This window comes from Chenopodium album, chromosome 1, assembly GCF_948465745.1.
Source record: "Chenopodium album chromosome 1, dcCheAlbu1.1, whole genome shotgun sequence".
In the NCBI taxonomy this organism is placed as follows: Eukaryota; Viridiplantae; Streptophyta; class Magnoliopsida; order Caryophyllales; family Amaranthaceae; genus Chenopodium; species Chenopodium album.
In genome coordinates this window covers 64,005,171-64,023,468 of record NC_137834.1, presented here as the reverse complement: position 1 = coordinate 64,023,468, position 18,298 = coordinate 64,005,171, and the positions used below count along the sequence as shown (strand labels likewise).

At 35.7% G+C, this 18,298-nt stretch overlaps 1 non-coding gene across 1 annotated transcript; it reads left to right on the top strand.

The window, feature by feature from the left end:
* The first annotated feature begins 17,742 nt into the window (after positions 1-17,742).
* Positions 17,743-17,848, top strand: LOC145565070 (small nucleolar RNA R71). The gene has a single exon (XR_014094959.1). It is a non-coding gene; the product is annotated as a small nucleolar RNA R71 (small nucleolar RNA).
* Positions 17,849-18,298: the final 450 nt, after the last annotated feature.

Here is an 18,298-nt window from a genome sequence, read left to right as displayed (position 1 = left end):
CAAATATAAGAAAAGTATACACAAATACCTAGACTCAAGCAATCAAAAACACTCAAACATAGACACCGTACCTCGGCAACGACACCATTTTGACGAGGGGAAAAATAGGTCGTTATCTAATCTTCCCTCGGTCAAACTAAATTTATAAACACTTAACAAACCTAAATACGAGTATAGAGGCAAGTCAAGGGTCGAACCCAAAGGAACAGTAATGTTTAAGCACTTTCAATTATGCACGTAAGCTAGGTCAAAGACGGAGGTAAAAGTGAATACTAACAACTAACTGTAGACACCCATTTGTGTCTCCCAAAAACCAAACCCGGTGATGAGTACCTTTCACGTCGAATTATAATCGAATGAAGTGAAAGTGTGCAAAGTCTAGTGTTGCGGATAGTTTTAATTTCTCTTCTTTTCTCTCTATTTTTGAAAATCTATTTTAAGAAAGCAGCCAATCCAGTTTGGTTGGTCCATGATACGGGTCCGTTAATAGTATAGTTGGATAGGGCTTGAAAATAGCTTTCCAACAATATATTATAAGCCCAATTCCGATGACTAATGAGGAAGTTATGTCCGATTTACTAAACTGGGCCCGGTTTGAGCCTTATATGCGGCCCAATGATCTAGGGGAGGGCCTAATATGGATTTATCATTCCTAATGCAATTAGGAATGGTTTTAATCTTCTAGATCCTTCTAGAAGGTTCTTTTCATTCCTAATTCAATTAGCATTGATAAATTGACTGTTGTTGACTTTTTAGAGTTTTAATCAGAATAAAAGAATGTTTTTGAGGAAAATACGATTTTATCCTCCTGTACGGTTAATTTCTATCTGATTTTAGAAAACGCGTCAAAAATTTAATTAGCGCCAAACGCCAGTCATTAGCGCCTGGCGCTAGCGTTAGCGCCTGGCGCTAATGTCAGCGTCTAGCGCTAACCTCGTTTTTTCGCGTCAGAACTCTAGTTCGATTTTCTATCTTTTTGGCTTATTTTATCTATAAATAGCCTTCTAAAAACTCCATTTTCATTCATCTACAACCATAAATTCTTTCTCTCTATAAGCTAAAGCTTCTCTCTCTCTTTTCTAAACCTAACCTTTCTTACAAAATTCCGCATTCACGAGACCTAGATACACCTAGAATTATTCCAAGTTGCCTTCGCCCTAGACGTGAAAGAAAAAGGTACGAGGCATCCAAGTAAGTGCTTTAATTATTTACATTAATATTATAATATAAAAATCATGCTTAGGTTGTTGTTATGATTCCTAGTGTCATGTTAGGGCGTTTTGATCTTCCTAGTATCATGTCTAGGGTAACTTTAATATCAAGTATGATTAAAAGTATGATGTCTTTTATGTTCTTCCTAATATTTATGATTGTTAGTATCATATTAGGCTAAAGATTTGATCTTTATTGTTTAGTGACATGCTAGGGTTTGTTATTAATCTTGTTAGTATCATGCCTAGGATCTTGCTATTATTATGCTTTATTGTTAACATGATTATTTTGATGATGATTTATTATTATTATTATTATTATGATTATGTTGATTGATTATATTTTATTGTTATTGCTTGATCACGCCTTTTATGCATGTTTAAAGGGAATCGGTACTTCTAATCACGCTCAATAAGATAATTAATAATCTTGTTTAGGGTTAATGTGATTATAATTCAAGTGATCGCCAATAATAGTTTATTTGTGCATTAATATTCAACCAACATAGATAAACAGGTTTAGGGTAAACCTATTGATTGCATGTTAGTCAGAAAGCGCACATGAATACGATTAGAATAAAGTAGAGGCCTATCATTAGGGCAGGTTCAACCTCTTTTAGGTTGGATTTGTACCTTCATCCCCGAACTACCAGACATGGTTCCAGACCTATTGGAGTTAACGATCTCCTGGATCGTTAAGGGGTGTAACCTTCACCCTGTGAACAGTTTACAAGTTCCTAAAACTTGTTGGCGACTCTTTTTCTCTATCTTCTTTCCCTTTGGACGCCACCGTACTTTAGTGTATGATCACAGTGGGGTTCAAGTTAGTGGTAATTCTTGAAATATTCCCTACATTAACGATACAAGCAACCAAACAAATAAAACACTAGGAACGGGGATCAACAAGCTAAGTAATCATGTCAATTGCATCAACTTTGGAAGAGCATGCCAATCAAAGGTTGTAAGGACTAATGATAAGAGAAATCAATTGGAATCAAAGAGCTATCTCCTAATTGTTAAGCTAGGGTTCACTATGAATAATAAACTAAAGGAATCACAATCAAAACCAATTGATAAATTCCTAAATCAATTGTTCGTGTCATTAGCAATTACAATGCAATCTAGCATAATTCACAAGGCCTAATCGAATTACGCACATGCAAATCTTCATTAATAACTTTAATCTCAACAATCAATCAACACAATTCCCAAATTAATCACAATTAATCAATCATACAAGTTTCACCCAATTCCTAGCAAACAATAACTTAAATATCATCATCTATCAACAAACAACTAAAGAAATCAAGAATCAACAATATATCAAGAACAATTACACTAATCAAGCATCAAACACCAAAATTATATTAAACCAAACAAACATGAAATTAAACAGAGCAATAAGGTGAGATAGAGTTAAGAATGCTCATTGATAATAGAGAAGCTTTTGAACACAATTGTCACACTTGTATCTTCAATCTCTCAATCACCATTGAAATCCTTCACTTTCTCTCTCTAAAACTACTCCTAATCTAGGAAGTGAACCTCCTAATCTAACCTAATTCTCCTTAGAGGAGAGAGAAACTACTCTAACCTAAATAATTTCATGTGTAAAGAATAAAGAAGGTCGTACAATATATATATAAAAGGAGAAAATAAATGAAATCGCAAGTAAAACCAGAAACCCGCGCCCGCGGAGGAGAATAGCTGGAACAGAGCAGCCCAAGGCCGCGCCTGCGAGGTGCCCGTGGCTAGCAGACCCCGCGCCCGCGGCAGTTTTGCACGACCAACTTTGGAAGGTTGTAACTCACAATATAGGAATTCTATGAAGGCGTGCGACCTATGATTGGAAAGCTCTTCTAGTCTAGTTTCCAATTCAACTTGAATCACCTCAATCTAATTTGTAGAACTCGAGATATGGCGGAAACAATGAACAAAGTTCTTTTTTGATACTTTGCAAGCCTTCGTTTTCCTTTGTTTCTAACTCAAATTCAATTCCGAAAAGTGCATATCGATCCTAGTGGATGCTATTTTTAATTCCCATGCATATAGCCCGCGACATACCGACAAAACAAGACAAAGAAACGTAGAAGCGAGAGAAATAGCCAAGAAATGAATAAAATGATAAGAAAACAATTAAAAGCACGCATTTCTCTAAACTAACACAAAAACACGCAAATTAAGCATTGTTCTCTAAAAACACGTCATAAACGACTACAAAAAAAGCATAGAAATATAAAGAAAACATAGCCTAAAGGTGCCATAAATGGCATGGATCACTACCGAGAAATCATCCATGAACACTTCCATCTCGGCTTCAAGAATGTCCCCAAAGATACTCATCATGCACCTTTGAAAGGTTGCCGGGGAATTGCAAAGTCCGAACGACATCCTTATATATGCAAATGAGCCATATGGACAAGTAAAAGTTGTCTTCTCTTGGTCATCCGTGTTTATGGGGATTTGAAATAAACCAGAATAACCATCAATAAAGCAATAATAATTGTGCTTGGTTAGTCTCTCAAGAATTTGGTCGATAAAAAGGAGGGGAAAATGATCCTTGTTAGTGGATGCATTCAGACGTCTATAGTCTATGCACATCCTCCAACCGGTTACCGTTCTAGTTGAAATGAGATCACCATTCTCATTTTCAACTACGGTCATTCCTCCCTTTTTAGGGACCACATGAAGGGGGAAACTCATCTAGAACTCAAAATGGGCAAGATGATGCCGGCATCAAGGATTTTGGTGATTTTTTTCACCACCTCCCCCATTTGAGGATTGAGTTTCCTTTGCCTCTCAATGGAAGGCTTAGCACCCTCATCAAGTGTTATGTGGTGCATACATAAAGTGGGACTAATACCTTTGAGGTTATCAATGGTATAGCCTAAAGCACCTTGGTGGTTTCTCAAAACGCCACGTAACATTTGAGTTTGGCACAGGAATTCACAATTACCGGAAAAGTTTAATTAGGACCCAAAAACACATACCTTAGGTGTGATGGTAGAGGTTTTAACTCTACCATTGGAACACCATTACCTTTTCTTGAGGTAGCTATCTCCAATGTATCATGACCCGTGATTCCCATGCATACTTGCTCAATGCTTTCTTCCGTACTTCCTTCAAGCATCTCTTCATACAATGCCATCTCCTTGCTTTTCTCACCTAACTTTTCCTTGTTCAAAAGGACATTCTCAAGGGCATCGTTAGTAGTGAGTAAGTGCTCATGCATAGAAGTCCCAATAGAATCAATAGTATCAATCATCATACAATTATCAAGATTAGAGCTTGGATACTTCATGCTCTCATTCAAGTCAAATTCTATCACCTCATCTCCTACTTTTAGTGAAATTTTAGCACTTTTAACATCTATTAAAGCACCCGAAGTAGCAAGAAAAGATCTTCCTAGAATTATTAGAATGTTAACATCTTCATCCATCTCTAACACAACAAAATCCATAGGCATTACAAACTTTCCCACCCTTAGAGGAACATCCTCTACCTTACCCTTTGGCAATTTGATAGAACGATCGGCCAATTGTAGGGTAATATTGGTGGGTAGAAGTTCCCCTATCTCAAGTCTTTGATATACTGAATATGTCATAGGGCTAACACTAGCCCTAAGATCACATAAAGCATTATCAATTTGCATTTTATATATTGCACAAGGGATAGAAAAGTTACTGGGGTCTTTCAATTTCGGTGGCATTTTGTTCATGATAATTACACTACATTTCTTGGTGAGATTCACCGTTTCCACCAACTCACACTTTCTCCTTCCACTCAAAATGTCTTTTTAAAAACTTAGCATAGTTAGGCATTGTAGACACCCAAATGTGTCTCCCAAAAACCAAACCCAGTGATGAATATCTTTCACGTCAATGATTATCAAAAGAAGCAAAAGTGTGAAAAGTCTTGCGATACGGTCGTTTTAATAAAAAATACTTCTTTCTGTTTTAGAAAATATTCCTTTTCGTACCCTGTTTATGAAAAATGTCCAATCCAGTTTAGTTTGGTCCATGATATCGGTCCAATAATTATGGAGTTTTCTGGGGATTGAAAAGACCTTTCCAACGATATATTATAAGTCCAATTTCGATGAATAATGAGGAAGTTATGGCCAAAATACTAAACTGGGCCTAAACTGGATTTTACCTACGACCCAATGATCATGTGGAGGGCCCAAAGGTTTAATCTCATTCCTAAACTAATTAGGATTTATTAGAAGCTTCTATAATTTTCTAAAAGAGCTTAATTATCCTTTTTGAAAAGATAAGATCAAAGAATTCGAAATTGAATAAAACTTCTCTTTTTGAGAGTCCAATGAAAGAAGATCAGATATTATTTTTGTGACTCATAATCTTTATACAAATATTATATGGTTGTATAGATCTTGAAATTATCTTTTTAATGATATATTATAATATTAATTCCGAGCTATAACAAAAAAGATATGAAAGAAATACAAACTCTATCCAAAACTGACACCTTTCCCTTATTTCGGTCATATCTTTTATTCTAAAAAAGATTTTAATCTGATTCAAATAGGGTTAAAAAGTATACTTCAAGATCTTTCCAACGACATATTATATGACTTATTTGGACTTCTAGATCAAAAGATATGATAAAAACAAAATCCTTAAAAAACGATCGTAATGCCAAACGATAGCCTTGTCGCACGACGGCAGACTCTGTCGCCATGCGTGATTCCTGTCATTTTGCGCTGGATCTTGTCATTCGCGATAAGAGACAATTCTATTCCGATTCGAATTATAAATCTAATCTATCGTTTCATACTATTTTCTCTACAAATAGGGTCGTATTTCCCCGTTTTTAATCACCAACAATCATCTAATTCTACTCTTTTTTCTCTTAAGCTAGAAGCATATTCTTTCTCCCTCTTTCTAAGCCCTTTTACACCTTTTTACAAAGTACAATATTACGCATTCACAAGTTCTAGACACCTAGCCAAGTTCGAAGTTGCCTTCGCCCTAAACGTGAAAGGTTGATAATTTTTTAGGGTTTGGTCCCAAATCCCTATTTCAATTATTTCAATTAATTGTTTGATTTAATATTTTCCTTAAAGTTTCTAACACGTGTATTTTATTATTAGAAAGAGATACGAGGCATTGAAGTAAGTAATTTATTTACTTTTTTATTCTTTTGATATAGAAAGCATGTTTATATTATTTTAATTCCTAGTATCATGTTAGGATGCCTTTATTGCTTTCTAATATCATGTTTAGGTTGCTTTATTTCTATTTGTAGACACTTAAAAATGTCTCCCCAAAACCAAACCCGATAATGAACAACCTTTCACCACCATTATTGGTCGGGTTGAGTATTTAATCTTGGAGTGCTTAGATCCATATTTCCATTTCATAAACCAACCCAATTCCTAGCCCATTTCCCCAAACCATAACTTATTTTCCTCTTTTCGTGCATTTAAACCCAAAATAATTCATTTCGTGTCCTTTAAAATAATTCATTTCATGTCCTTTTTATAAAATCGTTTGTTTCTGTTTATTTTGGTCCATAATCTGGGTCTAATGATTGAATTTTTGGATGGGGCTTTAAAAGAGCTTTCCAATGATATGTTATAAGCCCAAATCCGAGTTATAACGAATAAGTTATGGCCAAAATATAAAACTGAGCTCAAACCGAACCTAATCCCACCTTACCTACGACCCAATGATCATGTGGAGGGTTTAAATTATTTAATCCCATTCCTAAACCAATTAGGATTAATTAGAAGCTTCTATAAGTTTCTAAAAGATCTTAATTTTCCTTTTTGAAAAGAGAAGATTAAAGAGTTTGAAATTGAATAAAACTTTTCTTTTTGAAAATCCTATTTCTATCCGAATTGAATGACATTCAAAGATAGACAGATATTATTTCCGGGCCTCAAAGTTTTTATTCAAATTTAATATGGTTGGATAGCCCATGAAATTATCTTTCCAATGATATATTATAATATCAATTCCGAGCTATAACGGAAAAGATATGAATAAAATGTCAAACTCTATCCAAAACTGACACCATCCCACTATTTCGTCCATATCTTTAATTCTCCAATTTATTTTAATCTGATTAAAATTGGGTTAGAAAGTAGATTTCAAGAGCTTTCCAACGATATCTTATTCATGTTATTCTAATTTCTGGATCAAAAGATATGATAAAAACAAAACTGCAAAACTGCAATCTATCGAGTTTTATTTCGATTTAATTCGGATCTTATCTTGTTTTTTTCGACCCTTCTTTTTTCTCTATAAATAGAGTTCATATCTCCCCTTTTTCAAGGATCAACAAGCTTGATCATCAAATAATTCTGTTTACTCTCTTTAGCCTAAACATTAGCCACCCAATTCTCTCAAAATACTTCCCCTAAGCACTTCAAAGAGTTCATACAATACCCAAAGTTCTATACTTTAACCAAGGCGTGAAAGGTATAATTAACTAAGGGTTTGGACCAAATCAAATCTACATTTATTTAATTTAATTTCCATTTGATTTATTTTTATTGAAGTTACTAACGGTTTATTCATGATGTAGCAATTCAAGGAAACGCGGAAAGTGAGTAATTGATTAATTTAATTACTCTTATCTTATTTTAATATTGCTAGCATCATGATTAGGTTATTTTATATTTGATTTGACTAACGTTATTATTGTTGAATTGCTTCCAATATTAATGTTTATTCAATTATTGTTATGATCACCGTATTGCATGTTTAAAGGGAATATGTAATTGAAAATCACGCCTAATAAGATAATTTGGACAACCGGTTTAGGTTCCTTTTTAATCTTGTTGTTTAATCAATTGATCACAATATTTAAGAATAATGTGTTGCATTAATATTAAACCAATTTAGCTAAATAATAGTTTGGAGCAAATTGAATATTTTGTTTGTATGCTTTTGAGATCGCAGGAATCACTTTTCACTATAAGAATCGAGTAGAGGCCAATACGGGCGAATGTGACTCCATGACTCACTTTGTACCATCATCCCCGATCCTCCTTTCATTGTTCCGAACCATATGGAGTTAGTAATCTCATGGATTACTAATGGGGTGTAACCTTCACGGGTCAATCGTTGTTGCCTATCGTTGTCCCTTTATTCGTGGTTGCCTTTTATGATCCATGAACGGTTTACAAGCTCCATAAAAACTTGTTGGCGGCTCCCTACTTTCCTTGTCCCTAATCGTATTATGTCAATTCCCACTTCCTATGAGTGCCAAGCATATTCACACATGCTTTAACGTAGGCGCACTTCGAGCGACGCCTACAATTTGGCAACTCCACTGGGGAGGATTCTTGGTTAGTTATCGATTATTTGAGTGATCAGTATTTAATTAAGATGAGTGGATGAGACTTGAAAGATTCTTGAATTGTATTCCTGCGATTTAATTGGCGTTGTCACATATGCATATGCTTTTTCGGTTACCTTTTTTTGCCACAATAGTACGTATTCTACGTATGTGGCTAGCTCGGGGGATTTAAGCTCTATCAACCCAAAAACGCTCATGGCAATAAGGGTTCATCCGAGTTTTTAAATCCACCCAAACCATGGAGTCGAGTTCGATTTCATCACGAACTGGCGGAGCCGCCCGTTGGCATACACCCTCAAGGGAGGCTGCCTTGCTAACGTGTCCAAACTCATAACCATGGTACCCTTTGACACCCTTTTAAGCTTGATCATAGTCGAACATAGAACTTGACTTTAGGTTGCGAACTTCATTGCCTCATTCGTGACAATGTGCTTATATGTGCATTTTTTGAATTTTTATTTATTTACTTTTTTTTTATTATCAAATCCTTTTTTTTATTATTATTATTAGAGTCGAGCCATAGATTTATTATTTTTTCTTAATTTTTGAGTCACCCGGATTTTTATTCCCGTATACTGCACAAGAGTCAACTTGTTTTATTCATATCCGGAGTTCTAGAAAGAGTTACGTGTCGTGCAACCTACGGATCTGTAGCCCCGAGTTTTATCTTTCATTTGGAATTGGTTTCGTCCCAATCAGAGTCATAGATTAGAAGTTATAACCGATATACTACAGCCTGTCCAATTTAGGTGTCTTTTTAGCGTCAACTTTCTTCTTTTTTTTAAATTTTTTTTTTGATTTTTCTTTTTATCTTTTCTCGTCAATCTAGTCTTAGCCAAGTCCTTTAATCCGTGCCAACTCGAATAACATAGGATTATATATTTTTATATCCATGAGTCCTAACTATTCTAGAATTCTAGTCCTCTTTCTAGTTTCTTGTGATTTTTTGTGCTAACCTTAACATGTGTTCTTTGATTCGATTGTTGTTGATCTTATTTATGACTAACGATTGCCAATGGACCGTTTTCATCTAGTAAATAACATAAAAATTAAAATTGGACAAAATTAATCAAGTTAGTTTGTCTTTTAGTCTTCCGTGCTATTTAGTCATTGGGTCCTTTGTTTTTCACAATGTCCTCATGTCTAGCCATGCGATCTTACCACGAGTCTTAATAAACTCACCTAACCACATATGTTGAGTAATTGCACACACTTTGTCTTCAAGTAATGCACTATATTATTTATGATCGTATACTAGGACCATGCATGCATCGTTTTTCGTCGTAGTAGGAATGAGTGGAGTATTTCCCATCAGTTTTCAAAATTGTTTCATACACTCTTCCTTTCCAATCCGAGTATTGAGTGAATGCATTAAGTGAGTTCATCCTTACACAGTATTTGAGTCTAAAATCACTAGGCAATAGTTGGAAGAATAAGGGGAACGTCACTCCTTCCTTCTTTCCTTCCAATCAAAGCATCAACAACAAGAAATTTTTTTTTTCACCAGGCGGCAAGAAGTTCCTCATAAACAGCCATGAAGACAATGCACGATGCATGCTTCTCACCAAGATTTCATGTTTTCTTCTTCTTTTGTTTCAAACCCTTTCCCCTAAAAAGTCTAGCATAGGTTCTCCTTATCCATGTGTCTGTGTCACATTTCTTACCTTCTTCATAAATGAGCATCTCTTTCTTACATTCGATCATGTGATTAGCAAAAACAAAAAAAAAATAAAAAAAAAATTTCGAACTGAACACAAGGTATACCAAGGATTTGAGGCACCTTTGCAACCCCGTCAGTCCCCGTTAACCGTTCAATCACATTACATTTCTTCATCAACCACTTTGAGCCTCGTCTAACGTTTGGCCTTCATTTCTTCAACCCACATTCACCCAACCCTGGGATTGGAAGATGTGTAATTGTATAACATTCAAAAAGCAAGTAAAAAAAAAAGCAGCAAAGCAACAATAAAACAATGTCTAAAAGCAAGTGTTCCAATGTCTTTGATATGAACACGTCTCAAATTACGTCTCCCATCGAGTGCTTGGTACCGTGCCTGAGAAACATGAATGCTAAGTGAGTGATGGACCGCATGATCTGAGATTGCCTACATTGATTCAAAAGAATAAAAAAAAAATTCAAAACAAAAAAAAATATATGAAAAATAAAACTTGCAAAGTCTAATACACAATTGCATATCTTGGGGGCTTCTATCGGGTCTTGAGACTTTTACCCCTTTCTTCCTTAAACCTTGAGCTTAACCACATTACAACCCTTGAAATACCTCTTTAAGGTGTACTACACTTGTGAAAGGTTCTGTTAGAGCTACGTTCGACCTGATTCCTAACGGAAACGTAGGCAACCTCACATCGAGGTGCGGCCACATTCACGTTTATATTCAGATCCATGCATGATCGAGTCAAAGAATATCCAATGCTTACCCCTACCCATTTAGAGTTAGACTAGGGAGCTTGAACCTACATCATTTAGCCTACCCAGCCTGAAGAGTCATCATCTTTGACTCTTCTCACATATATTTCCATCACCATAACCCTTGCAGCCAGCCTTAGTATCACATTCACACACTTCACTCACACATCCATATACATATAAATCATCCTTCCCTTTAAGAACCCTTTTATCATGGAATCTTCAATATTATGCATGTTTCATCGCCTTTCGGGACAACATTCATTACAAGAAACATTGTATACTTGCTTATCTTCCTGACCTGAGCAATATTCATTGTTTCATGTATTGCATAATGTGCTGAGCAACATTTATATATTAATGATTTTTAATCATACAAAGCATATCGTGCTTAGCTTCTTGACCTAAGCAACGTTCATTATGCAATAATCACTTCATCTGTATACGTGTTTAGCTTCCAGACCTAACTGACGTTCAAGATCGTTTCTTTACACCATATATGATGCTTAGCTCCATGACCTAAGTTCATTCATCGTGTCACATGATGTAATTGTCCTTAGCCTCCTGGCCTAAAACATGCATCATGCATACATTACTTTCAAGAAAAGTAATTCAATCCATGCGATTCATTTTGTCTTGCTCAACGAGGAAGTTAAAAACTTCTTTCCTTTTTTCGCGTCTTTTCTTTTGGGGAAGATTAAAAAAAACTTTTTCAAAATTTTCTCATCAAGAGAAGTTCGAAAATAAAAGTTCAGTTTTCAAATCTTTTTTTTTTTTTGGGAGAAAGTCGGTAACCTCCACTCATGACAAAAATTGACGGAAAATTTTGCTTTTGCATCTTCGTTTGCTTGTATTTGCACACAAACATATACACACACACACACTCACAAGTCATACACATGTCATGTCACATAAAGTCAAACTTGGTCAAGTCAGTGGTCAAGTCAATCACATATGTACGAGTCCATTGGCAAATTTATTTTTGCAGGTCTCATCTACAACCCACGTTCGGGGACAAGCGAACCATCTACAGCCCACGTCCGGGGACAAGCGGACCATCCACAGCCCACGTTCGGGGACAAGTGGACCATTTACAGCCCATGTTCGGGGACAAGCGACCATCTACATCCCACGTCCAGGGACAAGCGGACCATCTACAGCCCACGTCCGGGGACAAGAGGACCATCCACAGCCCACGTTCGGGGGCAAACGAACCATTTATAGCCCACGTTCGGGGACAAGCGAACCAACTACAGCCCACGTCCGGGGACAAGCAGATCATCTACAGCCCATATTCGGGGACAATCGAACCACCATCATTTCATGACGCAAGGTTCTCGATACACAGAGACTTGCAATCTCATCATCTGTCGACTTTCCTCAAGCATGGAAAGTATTATCCGGTGGATTTCTTCAAGCATAGAAAACCGCCAAATTCCTTTGTCGGTTTTCCTCAAGCATGGAATGAATTATCGGTGGATTTCTTCAAGCATAGAAAAACGCCAAAATCATATGTCGACTTTCCTCAAGCATGGAAAGTGTCATTCAGTAGGTTTCTTCAGGCTTAGAAAGCTACCAAACTCATCTGTCGGCTTTCCTCAAGCATGGAAAGCATTTCAACAAACGTCATCCAGTGGATTCCTTCAAGCATAGGAAAATACCAAACTCATTTGTCACCGATACACTGGTGTCAAATAAGCGTTCTATCCCTTTACTCTTTTATATGTGGAATTAACATTTTTTGCAGGTATCCGCGTATACAGAGTGATTTAGGATCGCAGAACGTCTTAAATAATTCTCCGTCCCTATCGACTACTTTGACTATCGTTTTCGATACTGGCGTTTCTACAAACTCAGTCAAAGTGGGGGCTTCTGTAGACACCTAAAAATGTCTCCCCAAAACCAAACCCGATGATGAACAACCTTTCACCGCCATTATTTGTCGGGTTGAGTATTTAATCTTGGAGTGCTTAAATACATATTTTCATTTCATAAACCAACCCAATTCCTAGCCCATTTCCCTAAACCATAACTTATTTTCCTCTTTTCGTGCCTTTAAACCCAAAATAATTCATTTCGTGTCCTTTAAAATCATTCATTTTGTGTCCTTTTTATAAAAACGTTTATTTATGTTTATTTTGATCCATAAACTGGGTCTAATGATTGAATATTTGTATGGGGCTTTAAAAGAGCTTTATAACGATATATTATAAGCCCAAATCCGAGTTATAACGAATAAGTTATGGCCAAAATATTAAACTAAGCCCACCTTACCTACGACCCAATGATCATGTGGAGGGTCCAAATTATTTAATCCCATTCCTAAAACAATTAGGATTAATTAGAAGCTTCTATAAGTTTCTAAAAGATCTTAATTATCCTCTTTGAAAAGAGAAGATTAAAGAGTTTGAAATTGAATAAAATTTTTCTTTTTGAAAATCCTATTTCTATCCGAATTGAAAGACATTCAAAGATAGATAGATATTATTTTTGAGCCTCATAGTTTTTATTCAAATTTTATATGGTTGGATAGCCCTTTAAATTATCTTTCCAATGTTATAATATAAATTCCGAGCTATAACGGAAAAGATATGAATAAAATGTCAAACTTTATCCAAAACTGACACCGTCCCACTATTTCGTCCATATCTTTTATTCTACAAAATATTTAAATCTGATTCTAATTGGGTTAGAAAGTAGATTTTAAGAGCTTTCCAATGATATCTTATTTATCTTATTCCGATTTTTGGATCAAAAGATATGATAAAAACAAAACTGCAAAACTGCAATCTATCGAGTTTTATTTCGATTTAATTCGGATCTTATCTTGTTTTTTTCGACCCTTCTTTTTTCTCTATAAATAGAGTTCACATCTCCCCTTTTTTCAAGGATCAACAAGCTTGATCATCAAATAATTCTCTTTACTCTCGTTAGCCTAAACACTAGCCACCCTATTCTCTTAAAATACTTCCCCTAAGCACTTCATCAAGGAGTTCATACAATACCCAAATCAAGGCGTGAAAGGTATAATTAACTGAGGGTTTGGACCAAATCAAATATACATTTATTTAATTTAATTTCCATTTGATTTATTTTTATTGAAGTTACTAACGGTTCATTCATGATGTAGCAATTCAAGGAAACGCGGAAAGTGAGTAATTGATTAATATAATTACTCTTATCTTATTTTAATATTTCTATCATCATGATTAGGTTATTTTATATTTTATTTGACTAACGTTATTATTGTTGAATTGCTTCCAATATTGATGTTTATTCTATTATTGTTATGATCATTATATTGCATGTTTAAAGGGAATAAGTAATTGAAAATCACGCCTAATAAGAAAATTTGGACAACTGGTTTAGGTTCCTTTTTAATCTTGTTTTTTAATCAAGTGATCACAATATTTTAGAATAATGTGTTGCATTAATATTCAAACCAATTTAGCTTAATAATAGTTTGGAGCGAATTGAATATTTTGTTTGTATGCCTTTGAGATCGCAGGAATCATTTTTCACTATAAGAATCGAGTAAAGGCTAATACGGGCGAATGTGACTCCATGACTCATTTCGTACCATCATCCCCGATCCTCCTTTCGTGGTTCCGAACCATATGGAGTTAGTAATCTCATGGATTATTAATGGGGTGTAACCTTCACGGGTCAATCGTTGTTGCCTATCGCTGTCCCTTTATTCGTGGTTGCCTTTTATGACCCGTGAACGGTTTAAAAGTTCCTTAAAAATTTGTTGGTGGCTCCCTACTTTCCTTGTCCCTAATTGTATTATGTCCATTCCCACTTCCTATGAGTGCCAAGCATATTCACACATGCTTTAACGTAGGCGCACTTCGAGCGACGCCTACACTATTCTTTCTAATATCATGTTAGTATCATGTTAGGGCTAAAGCTTTGATTTTTAATGTTTAGTGACATGCTAGGATTTGTTATATTAATCTTGTTAGTATCATGTATAGGATCTTGCTATTACTATTATGCTTTGAGAATATAATTATTGTGATGATGATGATTGTTGTGTTTATAATTCATATATTATTGTTTCTTGATATTATTATTACGCTTAATAAGATAATTAATAATCTTGTTTATGCCAGCCCCGTTTCTCAGGTTTTGGTGGCCCATGGCAAGGATTAAAAACAGGCCTCTAATCAACAAATAATAATGTTATTAAAAAAAATTTAAACTTCATACATAAACCCCTAACTGCTAAATCACCACCTCGCAATACCCTCCAACAGCAGCACCTCCCACCCAGCAGGCTAGCATCGAAAATACAAGAGAATAGAAACATTTTTAAAAATAAAATTAACCAAATATTATAAAATCACATATGAATAATGCCTGAAAATTAAAATTACAAATAACGATTATTGCCTCCATAACTTTTTAAGCCAACCAATCAGTGTCCCTTAATTCCCCAATTTTAAAATTCTTGAATGAAATAATTTAAAACAATTATACAGACTCATGAAAAATCAATGTAAATAAGAGAATTTGATGACTGATGGCTATGATGTGGAGAACATGCAAGGAGGATTATGTACAATTTTATTAATGTTAGTTGGAAATTAAAGAGTAAATATGATTTAATGAAAATTTTCATCTTCAATTTAACGGAATTCATTTGACTAAAAATTAAAAAGTGAGAGTACATTTTAGAAAAATTAAATTACCGAAAGAAGGGAGTTATTATTAATGACGGTTATTTTGAGGAATCGATCAAATTATTCACTTTGGAAAGTGAATTTTGGGCAGATAATCAGAAAGGTAGGAATTAAAAAATGGCTTTTGATATTCTTTGGTATTCTGACTTTACGTTAGCTTTGTTTTGCCTTTGTTTTTCTTTTTCTTGGACCTTATCTCATTACTTAATTTGGTCTTCTCAAGCAGGGGCCTAGGGCGGTTACCCCAGCTGCTTTGCCCTTGCTATGGGCCTGGTTCAAGGTAATATGATTATAATTCAGGTGATTGCCAATAATAGATTTGTTTGTGCATTAATATTCAACCAACATAGATTAAACAGGTTTAAGGTTAATATATTAATTGTATGTTAGTCAGGCAGCGCACATGAATACGAGAAGAATAAAGTAGTGGCCTATTATTAGGGCAGGTTCAATCTGTTTCAGGTTGAATTTTTACCTTCATCTCCGAATATCCAGTCATGGTTCCAGACCACTATGGAGTTAGCAATCACATGGATCGTGAAGGGGTGTAACCTTCACCCTGTGAACGGTTTACAAGTTCCTAAAACTTGTTGGCGACTCTTTTGCTCTAGCTTACGTCCCTTCGAACGCCACCATGCTTAAGTGTATGATCACAGTGGGGCTCAAGTGTGGGATGCTTGAAATATTCCCTACAAGCATTTGCACATCTAATTTGTTTCTAACCAATTTGTGGGGATATGGTAGTTTTTGCAATTGTTTTGTTTCTCTCTATTTTTCTCTTTTCTCATCACTCTATTTTTCTCTTTTCTCTTTACTTTTTTTTCAAAATCTTTCTCTTTTTCACACTCTCTTTGTTTTGCACATTATCTTTCTTTTTCTTTCTCATGATTTTTCTCTCCTTCTTACTCAAAATCACTCTCAAGGGGTGGCTCACTCAAGTTCACTTTCTCATTGCTTCTTGTAAAGACACTCTCTTCCAACACCTTCCTGCTTCTAGTTGATACGGGTCTCTTAGGATCTAGTCGTTGGGGTGGGAGTTTGGAAGTACTAGTACCTTCCGTTAAACCATTGGCCAATTGAGAAATTTGTGTTTAAAGCATTTTATTATGGGTCATGACTTCACTAAATTTCTTATCACTAGAGGCCATGAAAGTATTGAACATTTTGGTTTGACTCTCCATCATTTCCTCTAAGTTAGACCTACTAGGTGGTGCTTGTGCATAGTAGTTGTGTTGGGGAGCTCTATTACCTCTCACATTCAAATTGGAAGCATTTTGATTGGAAGAACCTCTATTGTTATTATTGTTCCAATTATTCCTATTATTAGAGTTCCTCCCTTGGTGATATTGGCCTTGATTCCCATAGTTCCCTTGGTTATTATGGTTATGGTTACCATAACCACCTTGTTAGTTGTAGTTACCTTGGGAATTTTGGTCCCCTTGGTTCCTATTTCACTATTGGATTTAGATATGGTAATCATAATCATTTCCTCTTTGGTTATAAGAATTTCCCCCTTGTTCTCTTTGATTAGGTAGTAAGTATCTTTGATTGTCATCCCTAGGTCTATTATCATAGGACAAGGCATTGACTTGTTCATTTTCATTCTCATTACCATCTTCATATTGGGATTGGGGTTGGAAAATCATAATTACAAGAAGAGGTGTCGTGGTCATATGACCCACAATTTTCACGCAATAAACACCCATTTAGCATGTTATTAGATGTAGAAGGAGAAGAGTTAGAATTCATACCTCTCACCTTAGATTGGGAGGGATGCTCTTGATGCAAAGTGGAGGTATCAAATTTTGCCTTGATGGATGTCATCTCCTTGCCAAGGTTGGTGATTTGAGATGTTAAATTATTAATGGTGTTGAGGTGATCGACGGAATAAACCGCACTTCCTCCTTTTCTTAGAGACTCTCTCTCTCCTTCTTGCCAATCCATGTGGTTCCTCACCACATCCTCAATTATTTCAATGACTTTCTCCTCTGTTTTGTTCATAATAGGGCCACCCGCTCTCGCATCCAAGCTAGTCTTTCCTTGTGGGCTTAAGCCTCCGTAGAAAATTTAAAGCACTTGGTTAGTCGGAATGCCATGATGAGGACACTCCCTTTGATATTCTTTATACCTTTCCCATGCCTTGTATATGGTTTCACTAACTTTTTGACAGAAACCTTGGATCAATGCCCTTGCCTCGGCTGTCTTCTTTTGAGAGTAAAATCTCCCTAAGAAAGTCGTGGTTACCTCGTCCCAAGTTCTGAAGGAGTTAGGTCTCACCTCCTTCTCAAGCCATTCAAGAGACCTTCATATCAAGGAAAAAGGAAATAGATTTAGTCTCACAAATTCTTGAGTGACCCCATTTACCTTGATCATGTTGCAATATTTTTCAAACTCGTTCAAATGTGCAAGAGGGCTCTCATGTTTAGCTCCACTAAATTACCTCCTTTTAATCAAATTTATCATTGTGGGCCGAATTTCAAAATCATTGGCTTGAGCAACGGGGGGAGCAATGCCACTTGAAGCTCTATAAGCTCCCGGAGTTCCCAACTCCTTCAAAGGTCTTTGAGGTGGTGGTTCCGTGTCACCCATTTGATCTTGTCGCTCCTCAAAATCGAACTCCCTAGTTGGAGAAGAAGTTAATGGCC